The sequence below is a fragment of the Rattus norvegicus genome, chromosome 2 (assembly GCF_021556685.1).
Source record: "Rattus norvegicus strain SHRSP/BbbUtx chromosome 2, alternate assembly SHRSP_T2T, whole genome shotgun sequence".
In the NCBI taxonomy this organism is placed as follows: domain Eukaryota; kingdom Metazoa; phylum Chordata; class Mammalia; order Rodentia; family Muridae; genus Rattus; species Rattus norvegicus.
In genome coordinates, this window is record NC_141535.1 from 215,627,847 (window position 1) to 215,648,981 (window position 21,135).

Genomic DNA, 21,135 nt, shown 5'->3' on the forward strand with positions numbered 1-21,135 from the left:
AATCAACCAAGTAGAAACAAAAAGGACCATAGAAAGAATCAACAGAACCAAAAGTTGGTTCTTTGTGAAAATCAACAAGATAGATAAACCCTTAGCCAGACTAACGAGAGGACACAGAGAATGCGTCCAAATTAACAAAATCAGAAATGAAAAGGGAGACATAACTACAGATTCAGAGGAAATTCAAAAAATCATCAGATCTTACTATAAAAACCTATATTTAACAAAACTTGAAAATCTTCAGGAAATGGACAATTTCCTAGACAGATACCAGGTACCGAAGTTAAATCAGGAACAGATAAACTATTTAAACAACCCCATAACTCCTAAGGAAATAGAAGCAGTCATTAAAGGTCTCCCAACCAAAAAGAGCCCAGGTCCAGACGGGTTTAGTGCAGAATTCTATCAAACCTTCATAGAAGACCTCATACCAATATTATGCAAACTATTCCACAAAATTGAAACAGATGGATCACTACCGAATACCTTCTACGAAGCCACAATTACTCTTATACCTAAACCACACAAAGACACAACAAAGAAAGAGAACTCCAGGACAATTTCCCTTATGAATATCGACGCAAAAATACTCAACAAAATTCTGGCAAACCGAATCCAAGAGCACATCAAAACAATCATCCACCATGACCAAGTATGCTTCATCCCAGGCATGCAGGGATGGTTTAATATACGGAAAACCATCAACGTGATCCATTATATAAACAAACTGAAAGAACAAAACCACATGATCATTTCATTAGACGCTGAGAAAGCATTTGATAAAATTCAACACCCCTTCATGATAAAAGTCCTGGAAAGAATAGGAATTCAAGGCCGATACCTGAACATAGTAAAAGCCATATACAGCAAACCATTTGCTAACATTAAACTAAATGGAGAGAAACTTGAAGCAATCCCACTAAAATCAGGGACTAGACAAGGCTGCCCACTCTCTCCCTACTTATTCAATATAGTTCTTGAAGTTCTAGCCAGAGCAATCAGACAACAAAAGGAGGTCAAGGGGATACAGATCGGAAAAGAAGAAGTCAAACTATCAGTATTTGCAGATGATATGATAGTATATTTAAGTGATACCAAAAGTTCCACCAGAGAACTACTAAAGCTGATAAACAACTTCAGCAAAGTGGCTGGGTATAAAATTAACTCAAATAAATCAGTTGCCTTCCTCTATACAAAAGAGAAACAAGCCGAGAATGAAATTAGGGAAACGACACCCTTCATAATAGACCCAAATAATATAAAGTACCTCGGTGTGACTTTAACAAAGCAAGTAAAAGATCTGTACAATAAGAACTTCAGGACACTGAAGAAGGAAATTGAAGAAGACCTCAGAAGATGGACAGATCTCCCATGCTCATGGATTGGCAGGATTAATATAGTAAAAATGGCCATTTTACCAAAAGCAATCTACAGATTCAATGCAATCTCCATCAAAATACCAATCCAATTCTTCAAAGAGTTAGACAGAACAATTTGCAAATTCATCTGGAATAACAAAAAACCCAGGATAGCTAAAGCTATCCTCAACAATAAAAGGACTTCAGGGGGAATCACTATCCCTGAACTCAAGCAGTATTACAGAGCAATAGTGATAAAAACTGCATGGTATTGGTACAGAGACAGACAGATAGAACAATGGAATAGAATTGAAGACCCAGAAATGAACCCACACACCTATGGGCACCTGATTTTTGACAAAGGAGCCAAAACCATCCAATGGAAAAAAGATAGCATTTTCAGCAAATGGTGCTGGTTCAACTGGAGGGCAACATGTAGAAGAATGCAGATCGATCCATGCTTATCACCCTGTACAAAGCTTAAGTCCAAGTGGATCAAGGACCTCCACATCAAACCAGACACACTCAAACTAATAGAAGAAAAACTAGGGAAGCATCTGGAACACATGGGCACTGGAAAAAATTTCCTAAACAAACCACCAATGGCTTACGCTCTAAGATCAAGAATCGACAAATGGGATCTCATAAAACTGCAATGCTTCTGTAAGGTAAAGGACACTGTGGTTAGGACAAAACGGCAACCAACAGATTGGGAAAAGATCTTTACCAATCCTACAACAGATAGAGGCCTTATGTCCAAAATATACAAAGAACTCAAGAAGTTAGACCGCAGGGAAACAAATAACCCTATTAAAAATTGGGTTCAGAGCTAAACAAAGAATTCACAGCTGAGGAATGCCGAATGGCTGAGAAACACCTAAAGAAATGTTCAACATCTTTAGTCATAAGGGAAATGCAAATCAAAACAACCCTGAGATTTCACCTCACACCAGTGAGAATGGCTAAGATCAAAAACTCAGGTGACAGCAGATGCTGGCGAGGATGTGGAGAAAGAGGAACACTCCTCCATTGTTGGTGGGATATCATACTGGTACAACCATTCTGGAATTCAGTCTGGAGGTTCCTCAGAAAATTGGACATTGAACTGCCTGAGGATCCAGCTATACCTCTTTTGGGCATATACCCAAAAGATGCCCCAACATATAAAAAAGACACGTACTCCACTATGTTCATTGCAGCCTTATTTATAATAGCCAGAAGCTGGAAAGAACCCAGATGCCCTTCAACAGAGGAATGGATACAGAAAATGTGGTACATCTACACAATGGAATATTACTCAGCTATCAAAAACAACGACTTTATGAAATTCGTAGGCAAATGGTTGGAACTGGAAAATATCATCCTGAGTGAGCTAACCCAATCACAGAAAGACATACATGGTATGCACTCATTGATAAGTGGCTATTAGCCCAAATGCTTTAATTACCCTAGATGCCTAGAACAAATGAAACTCAAGACGGATGATCAAAATGTGAATGCTTCACTCCTTCTTTAAAAGGGGAACAAGAATACCCTTGGCAGGGAAGAGAGAGGCAAAGATTAAAACAGAGACTGAAGGAACACCCATTCAGAGCCTGCCCCACATGTGGCCCATACATATACAGCCACCCAATTAGACAAGATGGATGAAGCAAAGAAGTGCAGACCGACAGGAGCCGGATGTAGATCGCTCCTGAGAGACACAGCTAGAATACAGCAAATACAGAGGCGAATGCCAGCAGCAAACCACTGAACTGAGAATAGGTCCCCCATTGAAGGAATCAGAGAAAGAACTGGAAGAGCTTGAAGGGACTCGAGACCCATAGGTACAACAATGCCAAGCAACCAGAGCTTCCAGGGACTAAGCCACTACCTAAAGACTATACATGGACTGACCCTGGACTCTGACCTCATAGGTAGCAATGAATATCCTATTAAGAGCACCAGTGGATGGGGAAGCCCTGGGTCCTGCTAAGACTGAACCCCCAGTGAACTAGACTGGTGGGGGGAGGGCGGCAATGGGGGGAGGGTTGGGAGGGGAGCACTCATAAGGAAGGGGAGGTTGGAGGGGGATGTTTGCCCGGATACCGGGAAAGGGAATAACACTCGAAATGTATATAAGAAATACTCAAGTTAATAAAAAAAAAATAAAATGTAAAAAAAAGAAACCTGCATTCATAGGGGGTTAATATCTAATATATACAAAGAACTCCAGAAGTTAGACTCCAGAGAACCAAATAACCCTATTAAAAATGGGGTACAGAGGTAAACAATGAATTCCCAACCGAGGAATACCGAATGGCTGAGAAGCACCTAAAGAAATGTCCAACATCCTCAGTTATCAGGGAAGTGAAAATCCCTGATGATATCACCTCACCCAAGTCAGAATGGCTAAGATCAAAATGAGACAACTTTATCTCAATTAATCAAAAGAAATAAAAACCCGAGTTAATAAAATTCAAGATGAAATAGAAGGATTAAGAGAGATACTAAAGAAAGGCAGAAAACTGTAGCACCTTAAAAATTTAAAAATTCTATACTCTAATGGGTGGCTGTAAGTACTGGCATCTGTCTGAGTTAGCTGCTGGTCCAGCCTCTCAGAGGACAGCCATGCTAGATTCCAGCCTGCAAGTACAACACACGGCATAAGTAATAGTGTCAGGAAGTGGGGCAACATTTGGAGTTTAAGTAAAGAAAACATTTTAAAACAAAATTGTATACTCCACTAAGCTGGAAAATAGAAAAGAAATTAATGAATTTCTAAAAGTATGTGATATATCAAAAGTAAAACTAATGTAAATAAATATAACTATAACAACCAATAAGATACACACACACACACATATATATATATATACATATATATATATATATGTATGTATTAAATAAGATAACTTCTAGCTATAACCCACAATTCTGACAAAGGGTCATCATATACAAGGAACTGAAAATAAAAAAGTAAAACAATTAAGAGTGAGAAAAATTAACAACTGATTGAGGGGTTATTGAAAATAACAGAGCTTTTAAAAGATGACAAATGGCTATGAACTGATTTTAAATGTTCGTTATGTTTTACCACCAAGGAGGTACAAATTAAACTTACTTTTTAATTCATCTTATCACAGTCAAAAATGTTCAAAGTCAAAAGAAAATGGAAAGATCTAAGGAAGAGAGGGAGGGAGGGAGGCAGGGAGGGAGGGAGTGAGGGAGGAAGGAAATGAAGCAATAGCAGATCCTGGTATGGAGTCTTTATAAGAAATAAAGACTCACTTTGACAGGATGTGAGGGGGTATGGAAAACATTGGAGTGGATAAATACTGGGATAAAAATGATTCAAATAGTGTACCTGCCTATGAAAATAATTAAAAATAAAATAAATGGAAATTATACTAGACTACTTTAAAATTCTTCTTTCAAAGTTACTTACTCACTGCTCTGCCCATTACAGAAAGACCAACATTTGCCATTTGAGGGTTTCCACAGTCAATAGATTGGCCTGAGAGTTCTGGAAGATTCGTAGAGCTCCATTCCTGTCTAATGAGCACCATTTCTATTGTTCTATCGAGTATCAATCCTGGAGCTTCTTTGAGGATGCTTGTACTCTTTTAAGTGCTCAGCAAATGTGGAAAAGTAAAATTAGGGCCCTTCTGTAACATAGCCCATCTGTTTAGCTAACAGGAAGTGTCCCTGGATTCAAGACTCATTCCTTAAGCAAATTGGCTGTTTATTAGTGTTTTCCCACTACTACATCAAACAATACACATGCCCACTGAAATTAGACTGAAAGTGCTAGATGTCACAGAAATGCTCACTTTCTAAAGTCCATGCCACAAAATATGCTTTGCCTCAATCTAAGTTCTGCAGCAAATTCCTCATAGTATTTTGTATAAATTTGTACACAAAATATATTTCATACATTTTCTGCTGATGAATAAGTTCTATAGATACAATACTATTAATAGAACTGAATATTTGCTACTGTATTGAATGTCTATTGATGTCCTATTCATTGTTACTGTAATATTAGTAGTCCTTTACTGAATGTCATTTGAAGAAAATGTCAAGAAAGCAGTTTATTCTTTTGAAAAAAACAATAATATTAGCAAAAACAGTAAATAATTTTAGGGAAGAGTATGTAGCATTCATTTCTTCACCAACTCCATCAGTATAGTCCCTGAGTAATTAATTATGCTTTTATACATCCTTTAATAAACACAGTTGTAATGATAATGTAGTTAATTAGTACACTTAATAACGTGGCACAAATATCATGTGAAACTTTATTAGGGGTATATTTAACCTTCACAGCAGAATGATAAGTAAAAGAAAAGTACGATGATTCGTTATATGTACACTCTTGAAACCACGACAAAAGTTCCCACAAAATACAATGCATCAGCCTACTCCATTGATATAGGCAGACATCCATCCCCATCCTCCATGGCATAAGTGCCTGATACTGGGCCTCATTTTTCAGCACCGATTTTATGTTGCTGTGTAGCAAATTTACTAGGAGTTGTTGAAAGAACAGCAACATGTAAATTATAGTATATATTATATTTTAGTGGTGATTTATGGTTGAATGTATTTTATGAAACATTCATTATGTATTATAGGTACATCTCTCATCTGTCATTGTGTCGTTCTTAGATCATACTATGATGTAAACTTCCAAGCAATATGTTACATATCTTTTGTATTTTTATGAAATTGATTTAGCTAATGGGAGCACCAATGATATGAGAAAGTGTTGTAGAGTTTTGAGTTCTGTTTACAATCTTTGACAAAAAAATGTAACAAAAGAGACATAATAATTGGATATCCCTTCTTTGTCCATTCATCCAAAAAATAGCAACTAGCGCCCACTCTTTTTGAGGGTGGCTCTATATTCTAAGTCCCAAGCAGAGAAAAATATAAAATAATATTTATTTATCTAATGAACTTTATATTATTTTCTTTTTTCATAAGTAAAATGTATCATAAATATAATGTATGTAAAATTTCTCTGCTACTTACATATACAGAGAAATTCAAAACACAGCTGAATCTAAAGTCATTAGCCTGGCAGTAATTTAAATATACACAGAGAACTAAATGGAGAAACAAGTTTAGTTTCTAAGTAAAATGATCGCTTCATTTTCCTTGTCAAGAGATACCATTCTTCCTCTTACAAGTTACTAACTCTCTAAAATATTAAAGATGTATGCTGTTAAATATGTCAGTATTTAAAACTTGGGTGCATTCTTATCCATTTAAGTATAAATCTACATAGGCAAAAATCACCTAATAAGACTTTCTGTAAGGTGAAATCAGGTTGAAAATATAGTAACATAACGAGCCATTGGTGAGGACAGGTACTTATAGGATTTGTACTTTTTGGATCGCTAAGGACTCTTTTAACATTTCTTTTTCAAATGCACTGTAATACACACTTTAATTATTATAATTACTTTCTCAAGATAAATAACACTTAGAGAAAATAGTTGCATATTGCTAGGAAATGAAGAGAAAGCATTGAATACCCTCATTTGTTGCTAGTTAAGAAGCTACCACATATACATTTAATTAAGAGCTACTTTTGCCCCATTGACCACTCAATGAGCTAGAACAAGTTGGGAAGAGCTACAGTGACTGTTCTGATTTATTATAACATTTCAATTAATGTGGTTCATGTATCAGATTATAAAACTTCTTGGTAGCAAATTTTTTGTATGAGAAAATGCAGCATCATATTAGCCTTTGTATCACTCAGGGACAGCATCATTTTTATTTCTTCTGTGAAATACAGGACATATGACACAAACAGAGCAGTTGACAAGTTCTAAATTCTCATACATGTCAAATAGTGACTTTCTTTAATTAACATCTTTTAATTTGTACTAAAATGAAGTATATCATAGAGAATGTATTCATTTTATTTTAAATGGTTATAGGAGAATTTCAAATCTGTACAATGAAATAAGATCAGATCCATCACCTCCATACACCCTCCTTTTCCCTCTATGGATCTCCCTGCAAAAACTCCCCTTTCAACTTCATACTCCATTCTCCCTTTTAATATCTACCCCATTCCAGTTACTGATGTCCATATAAGCAAGGTAAGGAGCCATTTGCAGCGTCATGTACAGCCTACTACTAGCTCTGCTTCCAAAGAAAAATGATTCTCCTTCCTTCAGCAGTTATTGACTGCTATTAGCTACCTAGTGAAGGAAAGGGACCTCTTATCAACCCCACAGCAAGACTTGGGACAGCATGGGAGGGGAAGATGCATGCGAAGAGGAGAGGGAAGGGGGTGAAGAAATCTGGGAGGGGAGACTGGGAAGGGCAGCAACAATTGGAATGTCAATAGATAATATAATTTAATTTTAAAAAGATTGTAAAATATAATGGGCCATGAGCAGTGGTTTAAAATGTTCTTCAACTCACATCAACTATGGTCACCTGAATAAAACCTATATAAGATCAAACCAAGCAAAATGCCAGCATGTCATATACACAGCCTGTTTAAAGTCATCTCCTTAAAACCAGAGACAATGTACAATATATTCCAGAGATGCTCATCGATTTTTAAAATGTCCTTTTCATGTTAGAAAACAATTTCATGATACAATTAAGGATAGCTAGTGAACTTTAATATACACCAAGTAAGGCAAAATTATTTCCAAGCTAAATAAAATGCTTGAATTTGTCATAATATAATAAAAATTTAAACAATGACGATGATTACCATGAAAATATGTGACCTGGCACATTTGCTGGGTGCTGACGAGACGCTTCGGTGGTGATAAATGACATCAGTGTGTCATCTGCGGGATAGACACCTGGTCCTCAAGAGTCTCTGTTGATTGTGCAAAATGCTTGGCTATACAAGGGAGACATTTATGCTGTTTTATAACTTGTTATTATCGAGTTATTTTGGTACAGTTTTTACAAATGGATCAATAATTTGTATCTCTATACAGTCTTCATGAAAGTAACTTAATTATGTTATTCTGTGATTTGGAAAATATAAGGAAAAAATATTTACTGATCCTGGTTTTTAAGTTTCGTATCTCCATATGTGTTTTTGTCCTCTTGGTTATTTTTAGTTACTCAAAACCAGTGAAGCAGTCCAATCTTAATGTTAGAAAGCTTAATAAGTCAGGAATCTTCCCTTTTTCCCACGTTAACATGCACGGCTTGGCCCAGCACCTCCATGGCAGCTCATAATCATTTGAAACTTCATTTCCAGGAGACATGGCGCCATCTTCCTACCTCTGCACCACTGAAGCGTTTATCACCACCGCAGCATTTCATCAGTACCCACGGATGTGATAGAGACACATTCTCGCAGAAAACCACTCAAAACATAAAATTAAAATAAATAACTCTTTAAAATGTCATTTGGCTTATAAGTACATGTTGAGCTACATTTTTATTTTCTAAAAGTGTTTTCTGTGACCAAACTAATTTGTATTATTACTCTCCTATATAGCCTATATATAAGCAACTAATATGGTAAATATAGTCTTACATGTGTTTATTGCTAACTTTTATAATAATATATTTCCTTTCCTTTAAATTTGTCTTTTATGGAACAATAAACTGGACCTTCGTTTCCCAGAGTGGAATCCAAATCAAGGGGAAGTTCCAAGGCCTGACACTATTACTGAGGCTATGGAGCGCTCACAAAAAAGGAGCTATCATGACTGCCCTCCAACGAACTCAACAAGCAGCTGAAAGAGTCAGATATTTACACCCAACTAAGGGACAGAAGCTGCTAACCCCTATGGTTGAATTAGGGAAAAAATGGAAGAAGCCGAAAAGGAGGGCGACCCTGTAAGAGGACCAGCAGTCTCAATTAACCAGGACCACTGAGATCCCTCAGACACTGGACCACCAACCAGGCAGCATACACCAGCTGATATGAGGACCCCAACACATATACAGCAGAGGGCTGCTGGGTCTGGACTCAGTCAGAGAAGATGTACCTAACCCTCAAGAGACTGGAGGCCCCAGGGAGTGGGGAGTTCTGGTGAGGTGGAGGGAGGGTAGGGAGTGGGGACATCCTCATCGAGAAGAGGGAGGAACAGTGAGAGAGTTGACCAGGAATGCGATAAAATCCGGAATGTAAAATGCTAATAATAAAATACAATTTTAAAATTTTAAATTTCTTTTAAATTTAGGAACTTCAAGGGGCAGGAGAGATGGTGCAGAGATTAAGGGTAGTGGCTGAGATTCTAGAGGAGTTGGGTTCAGTTTACAGCACCCGTGTGTCTGCTCACAATGTGTGTAACTTCAGTTCCAGGCTATCTGAAGCCCTCCTTTGGTCTCCACCATACATACAAAGGGTGCACAGACATACATGTAGGCAAACCATCCATAACATAAATGAATAATAATATTTTTTAAAAATTTACATATGAATACTATGTTTATAATATTCAACCCAATTCACTCTTCCAATTCATATCTATATATATGAAAATTTATACCATCTGCTATATCCATGTAATATTGCTTGTGTATATATGTGCCTTATGTTGACTTAGAACTGAGTAAATAATCAGGGGCATCATCCTTGGCAAAAACCTATACTCTCTCTCTCTGGAGAAATTAACACATCTTCTAGAATGAGGCCTTATGAGATGTTGATAGGTCAGCCAATGTTATCATTATGCAAGGCTCTTTTAGGTGACCTTATTGGTGAGATTTTGATGGTTCAGCTTCCTCACATATTGAGGTAACCATCTCACATCAGACACCTTGGTAATTACAGTCTTTCTGCCCTCCCTCTCTTCTGTAAGGCTTCCAGACCCATAGGTATAGTGATTCTGCTGTAGATTTATCAGTTGGAGATGGACAAAATATGCTCTGTTGTTCTCTATGTTCTGACTAGGTAAATATCTCTGTAATCTCTTCTGCAGAAAAGAATGTGCTTTGATGAGAGGGGAGAGCTTCATGTATTTATGAGTGTAAAATAAGTATTTAGAAATCAATTAAACATTATACTACTTTGGAGAGGTGGCAGTAGGAGATTCTTCCCCAGAGTCCATAGGATCACTAGCCAGAAGTGACTTTATTGACTCTCTTTAATTAATGTCTTTTAATTTATACTAAAATGAAGACTATCATAGAAAGATAAGAATGGGTCAATTTGCATTTTCCTACATGCTGACTGGCAGTTGAACCAGCACCATTTGTTGAAAATGATCTTTTTTCCAATGGATTGTTTTAGCTCCTTTGTCAAAGATCAAGTGACCATAAGTGTTTGGGTTCATTTCTGGATCTTCAATTCTATTCCATTGATCTACCTGCCTGTCTCTGTACCAATATCAGGGAGTTTTTTAAAAATCATGGTTGCTCTGTAATGCAGCTTGAGGTCAAGGATGATGATTCCCCCAGAAGTTCTTTTATTGTTGAGAATAGTTTTGCTATCCTGAGTTTTTTTTTTTTTGCTTATTCAAATGAATTTTCAAACTGCTCTTTTTAATTCTATGAAGAATTGAGTTGGAATTTTGATGGTGATTACATTGATTCCGTAGATTGCTTTCAGCAAGAAGGCCATTTTATTATATTAATCCTGCCAATCCTTGAGCATGGGATAACATTTGAAATGCAAATACATAAAATTTCCAAGAAAAATAAAATTAAAAATCTTTTAGGTCAAAAAGAAAAGAATATCATAGAGAATGTAATTATTTTATTTTATTTTAAATTGTTATAGGAGAATTTCAAATCTATACAGTGAAATAAGATCAGATCCACCACCTCCACATACCGTCTTTCTCTCTCTATAGATCTCCCTGCAAAATTTCCCCTTTCAACTTCATACACTTTTCTCCATTTTCATTAATTGGTAGAATTTCTTTCTATTGGGTGGACCATAAATCCAAGTAGGTGACAATTCGTGACCCCTGAGATATATGTGCATGGAGAATATCTTGCCATGCTGGTTATTGTTGTGGTTCATAGGCTTTTTACAGCAAGTGCTGTAAGAATATGAAGTAGTTCAAAATCATTCTCTAATTTTTCTTGTCTGTTGTATTACATTTCAGCATTTTCATTGGCTGGAACGTAGAGAAAGAAAGGGGTATGAAGAAGTAAAAAAAAAATTAACTCACACAAATCAGTAGCTTTCCTATACTCAAAGCATAAACAGGTTGAGAAAGAAATTAGGGAAATGACAACCTTCACAATAGTCACAAATAATATAAAATACCATGGTGTGACTCTAACTAAGGAAGTGAAAGATATGTATGACAAGAACTTCAAATCTCAGAAGTAAGAAATCGAAGAGGATTTCAGAAGGTAGAAAAATCTCCCAGGCTATAGTAAAAATGGCCATTTTACCAAAAGTGATCTACAGATTCAATGCAATCCCCATCAAAATATAATCCAATTCTTCATAGAGTTAGACAGAACAATTTGCAAATTCATCTGGAATAACAAAAAACCTAGGATAGCTAAACTATCCTCAACAATAAAAGGACTTCCAGGGGAATCACTATCCCTGAACTCAAGCAGTATTACAGAGCAATAGTGATAAAAACTGCATGGCATTGGTACAGTGACAGGGAGAAAGACCAGTGTAATAGAATTGAAGGCCCAGAAATGTACCCACACACCTATGGTCACTTGATTTTTGACAAAGGAGCCAAAACCATCCAATGGAAAAAAGATAGCATTTTCAGCAAATGGTGCTGGTTCAACTGGAGGTCAGCATGTAGAAGAATGTAGATTGATCTATTCTTATCACCCTGTACAAAGCTTAAGTCCAAGTGGATCAAGGACCTCCACATCAAACCAGAGACACACAAACTAATAGAAGAAAAAGTGGGGAAGAATCTCGAACACATGGGCACTGGAGAAAATTTCCTGAACAAAACACCAATGGCTTATGCTGTAAGATCAAGAATCTACAAATGGGATTTCATAAAATTACAAAGCTGCTGTAAGGCAAAGGTCACTGTTTTTAGGCCAAAATGGCAACCAACAAATTGGGAAAAGATCTTTATCAATCCTACAACTGATAGAGAGCTTATATCCAAAATATAGGAAGAATGCACAAAGTTAGGGTTCAGAGCCAAACAAATAATTCACAGCTGAGGAATGTCAAATGGCTGAGAAGCACCTAAAGAAATGTTCAACTTCATGAGGGAAATGCAAATCAAAACAACCAGTCAGAATGACTAAGATCAAAAACTCCAGCAACAGCAGATGCTGGCGAGGATGTGGAGAAAGAGGAGCACTCCTCCATTGTTGGTGGGATTGCAGACTGGTACAACCATTCTAGAAATCAGTCTGGAGGTTCCTCAGATTATTGGACATTGCACTACCTGAGGACTCAGCTATACCTCTCATGGGCATATAACCAAAAGATGCTCCAACATACAACAAAGACACATGCTCCACTATGTTCATAGCAGCCTTATTTATAATAGCCAGAAGCTGGAAAGAATCCAGATGCCTTTCAACAGAGAAATGGATACAGAAAATGTGGTCCATCTACACAATGGAATATTACTCAGCTATCAAAAACAATGATTTTATGAAATTCGTAGGCAAATGGTTGGAACTGGAAAATATCATCCTGAGTGAGGTAACCCAATCACAGTAAAGCACACTCAGTATGCATTCATTGATAAGTGGATATTAGCCCAAATACTCGAATTACCTTAGATGCACAGAACACATGAAACTCAAGAAGGATGACCAAAATATGGATGCTTCACTCCTTCTTTAAAAAAGGAACAAGAATACCCTTAGGAGGGGATATGGAGGCAAAATTTAGAACAAAGGCTGAAGGAACACCCATTCAGAGCCCGCCCCACATGTGGCCCATACATATACAGCCACCAAACTAGATAAGATGGATGAAGCCAAGATGTGCAGGCTGACAGGAACCGGATGTAGATCTCTCCTGAGAGACACAGCCAGAATACGGCAAACACATAGGCGAATGCCAGTGGCAAACCACTGAACTGAGAATGAGATCCCTGTTGAAGGAATCAGAGAAAGAACTGGAAGAGCTTGAAGGGGCTTGAGACCCCATATGAACAACAATGCCAAGCAACCAGAGCTTCCAGGGACTAAGCCACTACCTAAGGACTATACATGGACTGACCCTGGGCTCCAACCTCATAGGTAACAATGAATAGCCTAGTAAGAGCAACAATGGAAGGGGAAGCCCTTGGTCCTGCTAAGACTGAACACCCAGTGAACGTGATTGTTGGGGGGAGGGAGGTAATGGGGGGAGGATGGGGAGGGGAACACCCATATAGAAGGGGAGGGGGAGTGGTTAGGGTGATGTTGGCCTGGAAACTAGGAAAGGGAATAACATTTGAAATGTAAATAAGAAATACCCAATTTAATAAAGATGGAAAAAAAAAGACAAACAGTCCTTCCAGGCCATATGTGATTGAAACAGAGCAGACACCATCAGAAGAAAGGGAAATGTCAAAAATATAAATAAAAACGAAAGATTACCAAGGGAGAAGAGAAACCTGACCCCAGGAAGCAAGTATGAAATAAGAGGCAGTATTTAAGAAATGTAAACTCTAGGACACCAAGAAAAAATAAGTTTAATATTAACCCCAATTTCAGTGAAAAAACTGAGAAGATAAGAAACCCACACTTTCAACCTAATATTAAAGGAAAGTGATTATTTTTGAAATTAATTCTAAAATACCTGTCAAAAGTGTAGTAAGTAAAGCCAAACTCTATTTATGTATCTCAATCACACTTAACATGTACATACATAATATATTCTCTATTTTAACCATTTATAAATTAAAAAACTTATTTTTCAGAAAGTGAAAACTATCATAAGCTATGAATAGCAAAAACAAAATTTCTTCCTTTAATCTGTAGCATGTCACTAAATTACGTATGAATTTTTGTTTTAGTTAAAATATGACCTACTACAGTAACTATTTACAAAGTTGAAAAGATGAAAATTAAAATTATGAGGGTGAGAAATACTTAGGTGGCTTAGATAGTGGTAATGTCAAATGTTAAAGTTATTTATTTAAATAAGAGCAGAAAATAGATTCTGATGAGGTTTATTTCCCACTTTATTCAACCTAAAGTATCATTCTCATAGAGCATAAAGGAGTGACAGATAGTTGTGTGCTCCTAATTATTTGAAATTATTTGCTTTAATAAAAATCGTTTTTATCTTTCAGCCCCCTTACATTTATTGTCTATACATACAGCTATGCTACCCTTGCAAAATTGCTATAATAATGTGACAGAATAATTCAGAGGTATAATGAAAATTAGCTGTTTATTTTTCTCGGGTGTATTGATTTCAGTGCTGACTGACTGATTCATATGACCATGGATGAATGGATTATCTCTCCACTGTATTTGGTGCCACCCTCCAGGGTGTTTTGTTTGCATGAATGAAATAATTACACATTTGTTTTTGGATTCTATCTGTGAAGAAGCAATTAAGGGAGGGAAATTTAGACTAAGTGCAGTAGTGCATGTGTCTCTGTTCATTTACTATCAGAGAGAACTGACGTGTCTGTCCTGTGATCCCATGAATGCTGGACATTTCACCAGCAGTCAGGACACCCTAGCTATTGTATATTAGCAGCAACATAGTGGAGGCAGACCTTGAAGCCCTAGCATCCCTAAAACTCATCTAGAACAGAAATATCCATGGTTCATAATATATTCTAATCCTTATAATGTTTCAAGTAGTAAATTTTGTTTATCTGAAAATAGGAAAAGCCCTTATCTATATTCTGTCTTAGATCAGAAAGTAATGTTCTCTGTGGATGATATCACTTAACATTGGGGACATAAGGAAATGAACAAAATTATAAAAATCAGAAATAAATCACAGAGACTTCACATGAGGCTTATGCAATATTCTTCTAAAAGAATGTCATTCATGAGGGGAACGCTGTTTATCAGACCATGTGAGCTGTGGGAAACTAGGAAAACAGAACACTTTCTGTTTCAAAGGCCATACTCAGAATGGGAATTACCAAAATAATTGGAGCTAATATTAAACTTTTGGAAGAGTATTGGTAACCTAGTTTTAAAAATAATAAACAAGCAAAAGTTAGAATATTCAGGCTTGTCTTTGTCCATGCATTTGCTTTGGGATTTTATGGGCTTCCATGCAACAATAACTGAAAAGGCTGATATTTCCTGATTCCGACAAGTACTGGGTGTAATATTTAAGCTGGAGTGGTGATATTCCTGATTTAGTAACAATAATGACTATTTAATTTAATTGGGATATTTTGAGAATTATCCTACACCTAGTATACTGAAAATATTTTCTAATATTCATATTGGAATACCAAGTACAACCGTGGACATATGCAATTCATATACTGTACTATTTCCTGAGGCATCACACTGGCAGCTCAACTTTCTTTTTGAACCTGAGACCTTAGTGTAAATTATTCTCTTGTGTCAGGTCATGTCTGTTCACTTCCCTAAGAATTATGTCTTTTGTTTTCTGCTCTAAATATGTCTTAAGAACTTAATTAGGCCATCTTGCCAATGGAAAAGTGGCAGTCATAGCAACACTTCCCTTCTTCAACAGGGCAAGCAAAAAGCAACGCCCAGAGCAGAGTGAAAATCCAGGTTATTGTTTTTGTTGTTGTTGTTGTTGTTCTCCTCCTCCTCCTCCTCCTCCTCCTCCTCCTCCTCCTCCTCCTCCTCCTCCTCCTCCTCCTCCTCCTTCTTCTTCTTCTTCTTCTTCTTCTTCTTCTTCTTCTTCTTCTTCTTCTTCTTCTACTTGTTTAAAAAAAAAACAGGAAACACACCTCAGTGACAAAGACAGAAACTACCTCGGAGTAAAAGGCTGGAAAACAAATTTCCAAGCAAATGGTCCCAAGAAACAAGCTGGAGTTGCCATTCTAACATTGAATAAAATTGATTTTCAACCAAAAGTTATCAAAAAAATATAAGGAGGGATACTTCATATTCATCAAAGGAATGAGGTCTCAATCCTGAATATCTATGCTCCAAAATCTACGGCACCTACATTCATAAGAAGCCTTACCAAAACTCAAGGCATACATTGTACCTCACACAATAATAATGGGAGATTTCAACTCACCACGTTCATCAATGGACAGATCATGGAAACAGAAACTAAACAGAGACAAAGAGAAACTAACAGAATTTATTAATCAAATGAATTTAACAGATATCTAGAGAACATTTCATCCTACAACAAAAGAATACACCTTCTTCTCAACACCTCATGGTACCTTCTCCAAAATTGACCATATAGTCAGTCACAAAATTGGCCTCAACAGATACAGGTTCTACTTCTTTATCTGTCTCACACAGTGGTACCAGAATAAGGTCAGGTGTGACTTGTAGAAGTGTGAGGTGTCTTCTCATGACCAGAAGCCTTCAATGAAGCCATCATGCCTTTCCATAGAAATCTACAGTCAGACACTCAAGGAAGACTGCAGTGAGTCATAAGCAAGTCTGTGACCCTGTGACAGAAGCCACTTCCTGATCCCTCAGCTGAGAATCTAGCAAGAGCCTGTCTGATTTACTGTCGACTCAACACTCTGTTGTGATAAATATATTCTATTTGCCAAAGTATGGAAATTCCTAGCCTCCATACAATCCTAATCTAGGCCTAGAATATTTTCAGCCTCTGAGACTAGATGCTGAATAAGCTCACTCTTTCTTGTTCTTTCTGAACTTTATCTGGGCTGGTTCATCTCAGCTATTCTGGTTCATACTTCTCTCCCAGCTGATTTATTCCATGTGGCTTCTCTCTAGGCCTCTGAAATGATCTTCTTGGCTTCAAACTAATTCTAGAGATCTATTCTAATCTTCTGGCTCCTTCTCATTCTTCAGCTTGTTCTGTCTTTATCTGTGTCTAGCTTGTTCTCTCTACAAGTGGTCTGTGTAAAACTGCCTCCTTCTCTGTCTGTGATGCTCTACTCTCTCTTGCAACACTACTGTACAGTTCTCCAGGAACTCTGCTTTATTCCTGTACTGTGCTCTGTGTACTGTCTGTTCTCCCTTAAGCACCTTCCGTTTCCTCTCTCTTCTTGTGAGATTCAGGCATATCCTATCGTGCCACACAATTAGAAATCACTTTCAAACATGGTTGCTTCCTTCTATGAACTAACTTTACCTTTATTGTTTAGAATTAAATGTGAGTACTAAGGGCAGCCAGAGGGATTAAAGGTGCGTGCTAAGGGTGAGCCAAAACATAATTAGAAACACTTTCAAATATCCTGTAGTCCAGGTGGCTGGAGGAGACCAGTTCCTATGTCAGTCTTCAGGTTTATTCTATTGACCAATGTGTCTATTTGTCTGCAGATGACATTCTGCTTTTATTACTGTAGCTCAATAGGATAACTTAATATCTAAGTCAATGTGATGGCTGTTCTTGGTTGTCAACATGAATACATCTGTATCTGAAACACACAAAAAAAATGGAGAGATGCCATTGAGGGATTTTTTTTCTTAAATTTTAGTATGAAGATTCACTTATAATTTGTATATTTGAGATAGAGAGGCAGATGCCTTTAATCCAGATCTTTAGAGCTAGAAAAAGAATCATTTTAATTCAAGTCTCAAGGTAGGGGGAAAAAAACAAAACATGCCTTTGATCTGGGCCACACCTTCTGGAAGCCTATATAAAGGCATGGAAGAAGGAAGGTTTTGTTCTTTGTCTATGTGCTCTCACCTTGCTACATTATACCATACTTCTCTGGTATTGAAGCCCACTCTTCGGGGATTCTACTGAAGACTAGCTAAGCATCCAGCCTTGTGACTAAGCAACTACTAGATTCTTAGACTTTCTTTCCCCAGCCCACCATTGTTGGATTAAATCATTATAGGCTGTAAATCATTATAATAAATGGGGTGTGTGTTGTGTGTGTTTTCAGTCATTTCCTGGAGTTTGAAGGTGACTGGGATAACCCTGTAACCCACCTTTGGTAAGATGCGGTTCTCACAATATTAATCTGACTATCTATGAACATGGGCACTCTCTCCATCTTCTGGTACCTTCACCATTGAGAATAACAATGTATAAGTATGACCTCATGGCAATTAAAAGATAATTTACAGCAAAGGAAACCATCCTACAAGAGGAAGCCTAGAGAATGGGGAAAAAATCCTTAACATCTCTCTATCTGACAGAAAGTATGTAGAATAAATCATGATTTTAAGAATGAAGAAAACAAAGTGATTTAGAAATGGGACTTGTAACTAAAGAAAGATTTTTCAAATATTACATACTGGCAACTAAGAAACTCTTTTAAAAATGTAACGTCCTTAGACATCATGAAAAAATGTTAATTATACTCTGTTCGGACTCCATCTTAGCAAAGTCAGAATGATCAAGATAGAAATATGAAAGAGAATAAATGCTATCATGACAGTAGGGAGAGGAAACTCTTATTTACTGATGGTGGGTGTGTGTATTGGTGTAATCACTATGGAAATCAGCTTGGAGGTTCTTCATAAAGCCAAAAATAGACCCCACCATAGAGAATCTGACTGTCCAAATCCACGTTCATTACTAACGTATCCACAATAACCAGGAAGTGGAAGCAAATGGTCTGTGCGTGAACTGATGGATGAATGAGTAATAAAGAGAAGTATTTTGCACTGACCAGGCCAAGATCACCTGACATGGTTGAAAGGAATTAATCATGCCAGTTGGAGGGACCCTGTACAACAGAAGCTGTGACAATTTTACTGAGAGCAATGATAATATTAAATCTTTTTCAGAAGCATAATATAATGGCAATTGTCAAGGCCAGTACAGTTGTAGTTACCAGGATATAATGGCTTTGCCAGTTATACATGATACCCAAGACTAATGTCTAAGGTCAATTGTCCTGTCAAACTTTGATCTTGACTACCGGAACAAACAGAGAGACAGGAAGTGGCCTGAACACCTCTCTGCCTGAAGGAGTACATCACTATCCCAAGAACTCAAAGTTATGGAGTCATGGTCTCTAACCTGAGAAAACTATGTAGCATGCCTCTCAAAGCAGTTAGCTCACTTCAGCTCCATGAATCCCTGACAAGTATATTTACACAATGGAATCTTACACAGTAATAAAAATCTAGGACATTCATAGGGTAAAGGTTGAAACAATCACTCTGAGTAAAGTAATAAAGATATAGGAAATCAAGCATCACATCTCATGTTTCTTCTCATTTGCACATATTAGCGTTGAAAATGTAAATATGTGTAGTTAATTGGAATAGCCGTTGAGGTCATTTCTCCTCATTCCTGAATTTAGTACAGGGCTGGGGTCTGAGTTTCAAGTGAGGAGAAAGAGCACACACTGGTATAAAAATGATAAAGAAAAAATAGTAGTGCAAGAAGGGTTAACCTAGGATTGTGCAGGGGTGGGGAGAGAATATGGGGAAATTCCAAAAGCAATAATAACACAGAAACCTTTTTAAAAATGCTATTTGGAAAACTACTGCTTGGAAGAATTGAGATTGGAAGGATATGCTCAAACCATGTTGTCAAAAATTCTTTAGGAATTCTCATTAAAAATTATGTATACATGAACAGATTGAAGGCTACAAAATGCGACTCAAGTGGTTCAAAGTACTTGCTGCTCTTTCAGGTGGCAGATACTCAGCATGCAAACTCCACATGTTAAATACACAGCTGTAATACAATTCCAGTGATTCCAACTCTTTTTTCAGGCAACAGGCACATAAGCGGTATGATTACATAGATGAAGACAAAGCAGTCATATGTATAGGATAAAAATAAACAAATCTTTTTAAAAAGAACCATTTTAGCAATATGTTGGGATTGATTGCTGAGGTTGGTTGTTGGGATTGGCTGGTGAGGTTTTCAATGTGATTCATGAGAAGTATTTCACATATTCTGTCTGTTACTAACAATGTGTCTTTCCTCTCTCTAATGGTATAATGCTATCATGGACACTCCATATTGTGTCCTCCACACATGACCTCTTATATATCAGCCTGCTTCTGAATACCTTAGAACGTAATCCTTTTCTTCACATTCTACATGTCACAATTATTACTTATATATGCTAATAGTTTACTTGGTTAATGATGTAGAGGCAATGAAGGCAGGAAGAAAAGTCAAGAACAAAATCATCATTAATGGACATATGTCCTAGACCAGGCCATGCTAGATATCCAAGCTCTCTAAACTTTCTCTCCTACAAGTGATAGTGAACCTTTTCCTCCCTCATTTAAATGTCTCAGAAGACTATGACATATAAAAACTTCAGTTATTCAAGACACAGACTTTTCTTTTGTCTCTAGCTGTCAGGTTATTCTAACAAAGTATTAATTTTTCCAGAGAAGGTGTGCTCAGACTGTGAAATTACAATGTCTGGTGGTTTTGCAGTTCTTCAGTTCATAATGGGAGACTTGAGCTGAAGAGATATTTCAATTGGTAACATGCTAGGCATACAAGCATGAGTACCTGAATTCAATTATCAGAAGTGATGCTTAAAACAAACAAACCAACAAAGAAGAAGGGCCTGTGATATATTCTTAAAAACCCAGCCCTATGAATATAGAGACAAGAGGGTCCATGTGTTCATGGGTCAGGCAGTCAGGCAAACAAATCAACAAGAAACACTATGTATCCAACTGGCATGTAAATTACTGAAATGGTAGCTAGGACTTCTGGCCTAAACACATACACACACACACACACACACACACACACAGAGAGAGAGAGAGAGAGAGAGAGAGAGAGAGAGAGAGAGAGAGGCAGAGACAGAGAGAGACACAGATCCACAGAGACAGAGACACAGTGACAAAGAAGAACACAGAG